At 28.5% G+C, this 11,493-nt stretch overlaps 1 pseudogene; it reads left to right on the top strand.

The window, feature by feature from the left end:
• The first annotated feature begins 1,558 nt into the window (after positions 1-1,558).
• Positions 1,559-11,493, top strand: part of LOC113376345 — a 117,401-nt pseudogene continuing 107,466 nt past the window's right edge.

Below are 11,493 nucleotides of genomic sequence, written 5' to 3'. Positions count from 1 at the left end.
AAATTAAATAAATAAAAACTCATAAACTAACAAACTTCCAAAAATAAATGATATGGGTATTTTTTTCTAACTACTAAAAAATAAAATGGTTAAAATGGGCTATTATTATTTTTTAGCTTCGAAATAAATTAAATGCTTTTTATACTTTATATGCAGTTTATAGCAATAGTAAAATTTATAAAAGAGCTTTTAAAATAATAGAAAAAACTATAATTTTCTATATACTTGTCCTTACGTTTATTTTTGCATTCTGCCAGCCTATATATTTTATTTGAACCACTATCACCGTGTGTCAATTAAGAACTATTATTGTTATTTTACTATTATGAGACTTATTCTCATATTTTATTATCATAATCATTATGAATCCTGTATCTTCACAAATATAAATGTAAATAAATTTATCCATGCTGTTTTTTTTTTCAAATTTTCAATAAGCATGAGATCCTTGAATGTTAGAAGTGTATATAAAGAAGAAGCTTTTTTTAAATTTTTGTTGACTCTAAATTTACTTCCGGACTATAGTTTCTTCGGTAAAGTTTCTTGAAATGATCTATTTGCAATGTGGCCAAAAGAATTGACCCACCATAATATAAAACCATACAAAGTTGTTTAAAATTACCAGTAAACATGAGATTTGTGGAAATGTATATGAAGGAAAAGCTTTTTTGAAACTTTAAATTCACTTCCGGACTACAGTTTCTTCAGTAAAGTTTCCTAGAATGATCTATGGCGCAAAAACTACCATCATATATAACTATGAGTCTCTTTTCTATTGTATTATTACAATTATTGTAACTACAACTATTGTATTATTATTATTGACTATTATAAATTCATCGAATTTATTGAATGTCCTTAACAGGACAGTTGTAAATAAAAGAGATAATAATATATATATATATATATATATATATATATATATATATATATATATATAACCATGCAAAGTTTATTTTTAAATTCCCAGTAAACATAAGACCTTTCGGAGTGTATTTCGAGAAAGAGCTTTCTTTGAAATTTTCGCTGACTTAAAGTTCACTTCCGGGCTGTAGTTTCTTCGGCAAAGTTTCTTGAAATGATCTACTCGTGATTTTGCCAAAAAAATTGATCCACCAATCATGGAAAGTTTTTTCTTAAATTCAGAGTAAATATGGGATCCTTGGAATTGTATATATAGAAAAAAAGCTTTTTGGAAATTTTTGGTGGCTCGAAATTAACTTCCAGGTAATAGAGTCTTCGGCAAAGTTTCTTGAAATGATTTATTTGTAATGTGGCTGAAAATTGACCATCCCTAATATATATATATATATATATATATATATATATATATATATATGTATATAATGTAAATTATAATTTTTTTCTTACCTATAAAATTTTGGTAGCTATCCAATAATTGTCACTTTATACGAAAATAATAACACCGATAAAAAATAAGCACTATTATCATTCATCCATGCACGATTTTCACACAGATAAAATGTCTGTTTTAAAAAATTAAATTATGTTTGTCTATTGTTAAAATATATTTGGCTTGTTTATTTTTTTCAGGTACAACCTGTCGGTCCCGCAAATTGAGCTTGACTGAACGTCGAGCGCTCCTCGTCGACGAGTAAAAGTGACACCTCGATCTCGATTGCGGCCTGATAGCGATATATTCGGCAACGGATATCATTATGATGACGACGGATTACGATTACGCACCTGGACTTCGATTTTTGTATAGAAATTTCAAATTTTTACGGAAACGAAAGCTCAAACATCTGATACACCCCAACCTGGAACCCTTCGGATGATTTAAGTAAGTATCTACACAAATTTAATATTTTCATTGTTGACATTGATTAAAAATATATCATTCAAAAGATACAGTTTGTTTTGGGATTTGAAACCAAACTTTCGAGTTGTATACCCGCTTTGGACAGCCTTATGTCAAGCAGTAGTGACACTTAAAAACATAGATAGGAGAGCGTCCATTAATCACGTGATCGATTTTTTAAGGATTTTTTAACCCCCCTCCCTCTTGGTGATACGTGGTGAAATACAAAATTATGTTCTTTTCCCCACCAAATATTACGTGTATTTTTAGTTGCGAGAAGAAATTGTAATTTTTTTTTTTTGAAATTTTTGGTTTTTTTTTTAAATTCAGGTAAAAAATACACATGATATCTTACTATCGTTCATTAAAACCTCACGGGATTAATGGACGTCTTCTAGCAATACGTTTCCAAATAAAAATAGCTCTTACCCAGCATTATTGCACCAATTCAAAAAATTATCAGTATTTCTGTTTTGGGATTTGAAACCGTACTTTCAAGTTCTATACCCGTTTCGCACAGCCTTATGTCAAACAGTAGTTAAATGTCTAATCCAGGCCCAAATTTTGATCTTTTTTGACCCATTAGATGATTTGCAATAAAAAAGTAAGTATACTAATTAATTGTTTTAATTGTTGATATTCATTAGAAATATGGCATTGAAATATACAGTAATGATCTCCACGGCCTAATAGCCTGGAATTACTGGGTTTCGTATCAGAGATTTCAGGTTTGATACCCGCCTTGAACAGCCTGACGTCAAGCAGTAGTGACATCGGTTTTCACTCAAAAATATTGATAGCAATATGTTTCCGAATAAAAATAGCTCTTATTCGACATCACTACATCAATAAAAATTTATCAGAATTACAGAAATTGTAGTAATAAATTAATTACAGAGATAGAATAACCGTTTGGGTTGCCATTTTCAAAGTCTTCAAAATCAGTATAGGACTCGTTAATTTTAGATTGATTTTAAAATATTGAACAAATAAGCAGTAGTATTGGCAGTATTAAAATTATAAATATCTAAAATATATTTATGTTTAAAGTGTTTCCACCTTTTTTATGAACATTTAATTTTAAAAGTTTAGATGTTTTAAGATATATCTATTATTTATTATTATTATTGATAACGGCTTACTTATAAATTTAGACCTTAACCCGATCGACAAGTTCATTTTGAACTCGACGTTTCAAGTAATTTTGAATTATTTGAAGCCAAAATTGGAAAAAAGTATGTGTGTATGTGAAGCAATATTTTACCTTTTTCTTAAAACCTTTTTTTCAGCTCATGGTTAATACAAATCTAATGTCTTTTTATTCGTAAAAATATATTTTGTATTTAATATTTTGTTTATACAAAAATCTCACTTTAATACTTTTTTAATTCCCGCAAGAAAAGTTTGTTTACGCCAAAAAAATCGATTTGCTAATTTTGTGTTTACTCGACATTTCATGTCATTCTAAATAGGTAGACATCAAAATTAGAGAACAACGTATGTATATTTTTTTAGTTTTCTTGAATTTTTTTATAAACTTTTACGTCTAAAACTCTAAATGAATTTTGAAAATTTAAAAGATACCATTTGAGAATTATGCTGAAAATTTTCTTTTAGATTGAATATTGCAGCATTACGTTAAATTTTGTCATCGTCATTCTAAAAAAATGTATTAGAACATCACTAGTATTAAATATAACCATTAAAAATATTGTACAGTGTAATGAAAAAATACATATGTATATCAAATATGAATAGGAAAATGATTGATTTGCTCTCTTCAAAAAATTTCTAGTTACGTTTTTATTCTTACCACAAAAGAACGTAGAACTTTGAAATTTAGATAAACCTATTACTTGTTGCAGCAAAGCAACTGAACATGAATTTAATATGTTAAATAATGAATTTAATTTGTTAATTAATTACTTTTGTTTATAATGAGAGAAATTCTATCAATTTGCTTAACAACAATTCATGATTGAATTAATTACATTTGTGCAAGAAATTTGAAATTGAAACCAAAACGGTCCACCAACGGAACATCAGTGCAAAAATATAGAAAGCGTTTCTGACGTCGAGGCGAAACTTGATCGTGATTTCATGTCATTTGTTGCGCAATTTCTGTAGGTAATTATTGTAACAAAAAGTAAATTAAGAAAATACAAAAAAAAAATATTGCATGATGATGAACTGGACTTACATTTACGCTCGAGAAGATGGATGCGCAAGAATCTATTCATAATCAACTATATGGGTTGCACGATAAGGTTTCACAATTGTGCACAAAAATTATAATAAAAATATAGTCAATTTTGGCTCAAATACACACATACTATTTCGAATTTTAGTGTTGAAATATTCAGAATCATGGTATTATTAAGAATGAGCTTAACATACCCAGATAAAAGACTTAGTCTGGCATAAGTAAAGGCATTTCCTCTGCTCATTCGATTTCATTCGATCCAGAATGACTGTAACGTCGAGAAAACGTAAAATTAGCAAATCGGGTTTTCTGCAGAAGACGATCTTGGGGCAGTCCAGTCAATAAATATTTAGTCGTATAGTGAGAAAATGTAGTTAAATATTCGCGGCATTTATTATCGCAATGCGGGAAACCGCCGCGTGCAGTGCATTTGCCCAATGTTATTAACACACGCCGAATGGACGAGTTTGTTGCGACAGTTAGATAGTTTGCACTTGCAAAATAATTTAATCCTTCATATGCTACAGTAGCTACATACTAGTATACTTTACTCTTATTGCTTTCATTTCGAAAATTGTTATTTCGTAAGGGTTTGGGCGATAGAAATATACTGGCAAGTAACGCGATAAATTGCGTTTCTGCGGCGCACCTGCTGAGTAGAACTGATACATGTATATTAATTGATCTCTTAATTTTTACTAAATCACTTGGAATATTTGGCAAAAGATGTATTTTCAGGGGTACAACCAAATTTCTTCCTAAATATCTAAATCAACACAAGTTCTCAATAAAGAACTTACAAGTTCTATAAAGTGTTGAGCTAATTTGACTTATTACCAAACTTGGTTCTACAGATGGCAACCCGAACAGTTGTCTCATCCCTGTGTGACAAATTATTATTACAATTTCTGCAAAAGGGTAAATATTTATTGATGCAGCAATGCCTGATCAGGAGTATTTTTACTTGGAATCATTTTGCTGTCTAAATTTCCAAGTGAAAACCCTAGTCATTACTGTTTGACAGCAAGATACTCGAAGCGGGATAGAACCCGGGACCACTAATTCAGGTCCAGTCGTTCTAGCTACTTACCCAGGAACAAGTCTAATAACTCAATTTTAAGTGTTATACAATATTTTTACGACATCTTCTATATTTAAATAAAGCTTTATTTTGCTTTTAACACCCTGAAATACATCGACATCTTTTCGTTTTATTATATTGGCCATGAAGGCGACAAACTTCAGGGCATTAAGCTTTACACGGAATGGTTGCTACCCTGGTAGAGGGGGTAGCGGAGTGTGTTAATTGAACTAATTGGTCACTTCTAAAAGTAAAGTCTGCTTAACAACATGTAAATAACCAATAAAAATAAATATATCTTCTTTTATTATAACTCAGTAACAAATCAGTGATTGTAATTAGAACTGAAACAAATACATAATATACAAACAAATCAGTGTTTAATACAGTCCACAGATACAAGGGTTATATTATAACCCAACAACCTGTATTATCTTAGGAGAGTTTTAAAAAATTTTATAACTACGTAACATAAAGAACAAACGTTTTTAAATTATTATTATTACTAAGTTCATTAGCGAAAAAATCCTAAGAAAAGAAACAAATAGCCTTTAACATTTTGTTTTCTCTTAATGTTTCAATCAGCTTAATGTAAATCCAATTTGCTACTTTTATTACACAAAAACAACTTACAAATAGCTCATTAATTATTAAAAATCCCCTTTCCGAAAACATTGACTCATATTTCGAATAACAAACAATTTTAGTACAATAAATAGAAAATGATTATTATTACGGCGTATTTTATGGGTCATTTAATTTGCTCTGACGTGCATAACAGACACATTGTAAAAATAATAATACTCGTAAAATATATAATATATACAAAAAATACATTATCGAGATTTAACAATTATGTGGCTAAAAACTGGTTCTCTGTGCTAATGATAAGTAGTCTTAAATTAATAATTTGTACATTTCTTAATGTATTTATAATTTCATTCGAGCATATATATATATATATATATATATATATATATATATATAGTGTAAAACTTCAACAGAAAATCCAATGATAATAAAAACCAAATAGTTTTTTAAAAATATTTTATTTATCATCGACGTTCCGAAACTAAGTATGTTACATCTCCAGGACATCTGTCAAGAAATAAGATCTTGATTAGATATAAACAAACCAAAAGCAATATATATTAACAATATAATATTGTTTTTGATTTATTTATACTAATTTTTAGTATTATTAGAAGGCGATCTTAAGAATTTTATATTCATAGTTCAACCAAAAGTCTTAATTCTTGAAAACTTGGGGAAATTGTGTTACTGTTTTTGATTATGGTCTTAAAAATGTTATTCACGGTTATGGTCCTAAAATTTAAATAAACAAAAGTTGGCCACAATAATAAAAAATAAACACAATTCCACCATAGATATAACTAAAAAGCACTTGCAAGTTCAAAATTCCAAGAACGTGAGATACTTTTTCCTAAAAGCGTCTCAGGACAGTTAATAGGTATACAAAAAAAATCACGTTCTACATTATTCTTATTATGTTAACTACATAATAATAATAAAGGCAGGCAATGGCATAGGAAGGCAGTCCATGGTATGAGACCATAACAAAATCAATGATTCCCTTCTCCTCGTTTGTTTGGTATTCTCATTACCGTTTTGTTACCATTAATTACCATTAATCACTTTTTATTCATTTTTGTGAATTTTTTTTACCTAACTTATGCTTCCACTTTCAAGTTAGCTATATACTGTATATTTTATATTTAGTAGCGAAGGATTGTATTATAATTTTTTGCTTTTCAGATTTCTTTTCACTTTTTCATCAGGAATCACAACTTAACAGTTTCATGAGCTCTAGTAATGGATTTTCCTTAACAAACTTTTCTTATTCTTGTAGATTTTAAGTGCATTGCAAGGTTCAATAAATAATGTTAATTTCAATTAGAACTTGGCAAATTACAGAATTTGAGAAACTGCATTTTGGATAAAAATAATAACATTTTATTTTATCAAGTAATAAACCGCACGCTTACAATTTCAAATTACAGATTTGTTTCGTAAATTTAAAATTTTTCAAAGCGTGTAAATTCAAAAGTATAGTATTTGTTGTTGCTTTTATCGTAAAATACATTTTAAAGTTCATCGTTATTTTTTGGTAGATGATGTAAATTTAATTACAGTAATCTGGACACGAGCATTAGGGCCAATATTCTATTACTTCCAATCCAAAATAAAGTAAACGACGCGGAATTGCTTATAATTCCAAATTGAAGTTTTGGTTCGTAAATTTAGAATTTCTCAAAGCCCACAGATCCAGAACGTTTTCGAGTGATATTTCATAAATTTTTACATTATTAATAATAATTCATCGTCGGAATAGTGAATAAGGCCAGATCGAGAGTCTCGGTCCGCTCTCCCACTTTCCGTGGCCGAGAGAGAGGCCTACTTTCGTCTCGGCGCGCGGCGCATTCTTCGGCTAGCGACGAGATCGGCGACTTCGACTTCGACTTCGTCTAGCCGGCACACTTTCGATCGAAATTTCTTCACACTCTTTTGGTGGATGATTACTGTCATTTTGACTCATAAAGCACATCAAATATTCTAAATTATTTTTTTGGATTAGGATGTTTTTCTAAAATAACGTGTGTTGCTGACTAGGTATTTGAGGAATCAATAATAAATTTGAAAAAACAAAATATGAAAATTGCTTCCTCCCGCTCGCGAATTGCCGGAGCGGCGCATCCTAGTGGAAAGGTTAATAACTATTAATTAATTCCTTGTTTGGAATGACTAGATTTTTTGATTATTCAACTTGATATCAAGCCGAACTGATAAAAACTAATCCTTAGATCTAAGATATATTTTCAAATAAAAATAGTGTACTTTTGCGTTACGTAGTTATAGTATTTATTAAAACTCTCATTCGATAATTCAGGTTGTTGGGTTATAATTTAACCCTTGTAGCTATGGTCTGTATTAAACACTGATTCGTTTGTATATTATGTATTTGTTGCAGTTCTAATTACAATCACTGATTTGTTACTAAGTTATAATGAAAGAAGATATATTTATTTTTATTGGTTATGTACATGTTGTTAAGCGGACTCTACTTTTTGAAGTGAACAACTAGTTCAATTAAAATACACCGCTACCCCCTCTACCAGGGGTAGCAACCATTCCGTGTAAAGCTTAATGCCCTAAAGTTTGTCACCTTCATGGCCAATATGATAAAACGAAAAGACGTCCGAACACATAGCCTTCTACGACATTGCTGCATCAAATTAGAAATATATCATCAGTATTATATAAATTTTAATACTAAAAACTACAATTGTATATTTCACTTTTTACAATAAGGGGTGAATCTCCGACATAATAGAATTGTTTTCTAACGCTTGGTTTCGAGCCTATCTTCGTATGAATTAATAACGATTCCCAACATACATTTTTTAAATTGTTTCTGAATTTTAAAATCCTTTCAGGATTTTTGACAAAAACGTGTACAAACAATCTTGTACTCATTTGATAATTATAAAGAAACTGCTTTGACGATCAACACCCAACATTATTCTGCTTATCATGTTTTTTTTCTTTTAGTTTATTTTATCGAGTTTTCATGGCTTTTAAATTTTTGAAATCGGTGTAACCGTTTCTGAAACAAAACCATCGACAAAAGGTCAACCTTTAGTTCACATACATAAACAAGAACTTTTTATAATTTTATTGTCAAACGATTCGGAATGAAAATGTAGAAAATAAAAATAGCATATTAGATTTTCTGGTAAATTTATCTCCTACAAAGAGTTAAATAAAATTTATAGAAAATTATTCGCCTGATTGTTTTGTTCAATTATTGGTTTTGTACATTTATTTTGCATACTAGACTAGACATGATTTTCAAATGCGTACGTGTTTCTACCATACATTTATATTTATATATATTCGAATACAGGGTTAGATTCATTGTAGTAGAAAATTTAAATGTAAGCAAAGAATTATGCAATTTTTATAATTCATAGAATTTTTTGATTAACTAGATTTTTAATTTTTGTAGACATTTTCATTTTTTCAACCTATCTCTAAAATGCCCGGAATTATTTTTTCAGCTTTTTTAATAGGCTCAGTCTTTTTAGCCCATCGTAGCAGATTTATTTAGTTAGTTAGATTAGATTAGCAAATAGTTTGCTAATATGTTCTAAATCAAAATTAAAAAAATTAATGTAAATGGATTTTGTACTTACAACTTACAAAAACAGAAAATCTAATACGCCTTTAGTTGCTGCAAGATTGCCCGAAAGTTTATAAGTATTCAAGCTTGCATTTTACCTGGCACAAATAATACTCGAGGAATACATAATTGGAATTTAGTAAATCATAAACATATTATTTAAAAAATCAACAATGTTATTTTTTTAATATTATTACATATATGCTCCTAAATACCATGAAAACTGGCTGTTTCATAGAGAATTTTCACGAAATTGACAAGCCTGGATGTCTAAAATGAAAAAAATGTACTGATTATTGCTGTATTAGAATGAAATGTATTTTTACTATTGTAAAAATAGCGTATCAGATATATAATATAATTAAATAATTTTATTGTTACGTAATCAAATTTTATAACTATAAAACGACTGATTCGTATAAAATTTCCATTTATTAAAAAAAAAGTCTGCAGATTAGATCTCGGCATTTAAATCATAATTCAAAAACTCATAAATACTTTGTTAAAAACTGGTTGAAATATTTATATTTAATGTATTTATATATATAGAATGAAGTGAATCAGCACGCAAGAATGTTGATTTGCAAATTTTTTACTAAGCAAGATACACGATTGAATTTAGGTTTAAAATGCGATATATTAAAAAACTAACATGCAAAATATAGTACATAGAAAATAAGTTAGAATAAAAAAAATTCTTAAAATAGCTTCACGTATTTTTAATTGTCCTACAAACATGAAACTTTGAATATTTATTTCTATTAAAAAAAAATAACAAAAAATATTCAGTTGAGCAAATGCCAACTAGGAGGGAAATCGTGGCGCGATTAGAGCTTTAGCAAACCACAAGTTTCTGAGTTCAAATCCTGAGTTGTATGTAACTTTATATCATACATCTGTATTGACATGGCTCTAAAGTACACTGAATGCAAAAACTCATCGTCCAATATTGGTCAAAAAAATTTAAAACTTTTCCATTTATTTCTGTAATCTTAAGTTTTTCGAAATAACTGCAGAATCTTCAGATTTAAATCGCCTAATTCACTAAAACTGCTTTTGTCGAAACATTTATGATTTATATGTGAAAAATAATCGAAAAAAGGAGATTTTTTAACCCCTGCAGTATAATTATTCATACATTTAATTATGGTGATGGATAGTTGCTAAATTGGATAATTACTATAATATAACACAATCAAAATGTGCAAAAAACTGTTGATCTGTGCATTTAATTCGCAATTTATTTGAACTTACAAATCATTACAATACATCTTCGTGCTTTACAAACATTATGCAAGTAGGGATCCTTGAAATCATTTTGTTTCCTGTATAAAACACACTTTTATAAAAATATACACATGAATTTATATATATATATATATATATATATATATATATATATATATATATGATTTAGTATAATTTTAATCTTAAACAACCTATCGCCCTTAAATTCTTGCCTACTAAAAAATAAATGTAAAATGTATATTATGTGTACTCGTGTGTACGTATTTTTACATCATATATCATTATGTATTTATAATTAATTGACTGACGTAATGATTTAATAATTAATATTCTCTGATCCGCACGTAGATTTATTTCATGTAGTCTTTTTCTATGTGGAATTTCAAAATTAATATAACTATGTGTAAACTGTAAATCATATACATGTGATGAGGTGATTTAAACTGCGATGAACCTAATGACTAACAATTTTTTCATATTTAATGGATTTATTCAAGACGGAAATATGATCAAATAAATAATATTATGATAATAAATGTAGTTTGCGTTGATATATCAAGAGAATTACTTAAAAATAAGTAATTTGTCCTAAAAATGAGTAGAGCAAGAATTTCCAAGGCATTATTGTCGTTTTTTCTGTCGTTACAACTTGCCCTGGTAGATGTTACAACTAGCTACAAACACGAGGTAAATTGTAACACCGCACTTTTTAGAAAATATAAATAAATTGTAAAGTAATGAAAAATAGTTGTGAAAATATTTTTACTAAATTTGGTAAAGAAAGGGTTATAGCAACTATCCATCTTTATTTTGTAGAAATATGATCAGTAGTTCTCAAGATATATTAAATAAAAAAAACTGTTACAACAAGCCCCTGTTTATATTTTTTTATTAATTTTTCTATATTGCACATTACAATTGCAATTGCGAAAAGAAAT

The sequence above is a fragment of the Ctenocephalides felis genome, unplaced genomic scaffold (assembly GCF_003426905.1).
Source record: "Ctenocephalides felis isolate EL2017-DRISC unplaced genomic scaffold, ASM342690v1 CF-g0.4_SCAFFOLD_01886, whole genome shotgun sequence".
NCBI lineage: Eukaryota > Metazoa > Arthropoda > Insecta > Siphonaptera > Pulicidae > Ctenocephalides > Ctenocephalides felis.
This window is presented reverse-complemented; position numbering and strand designations above follow the sequence as displayed.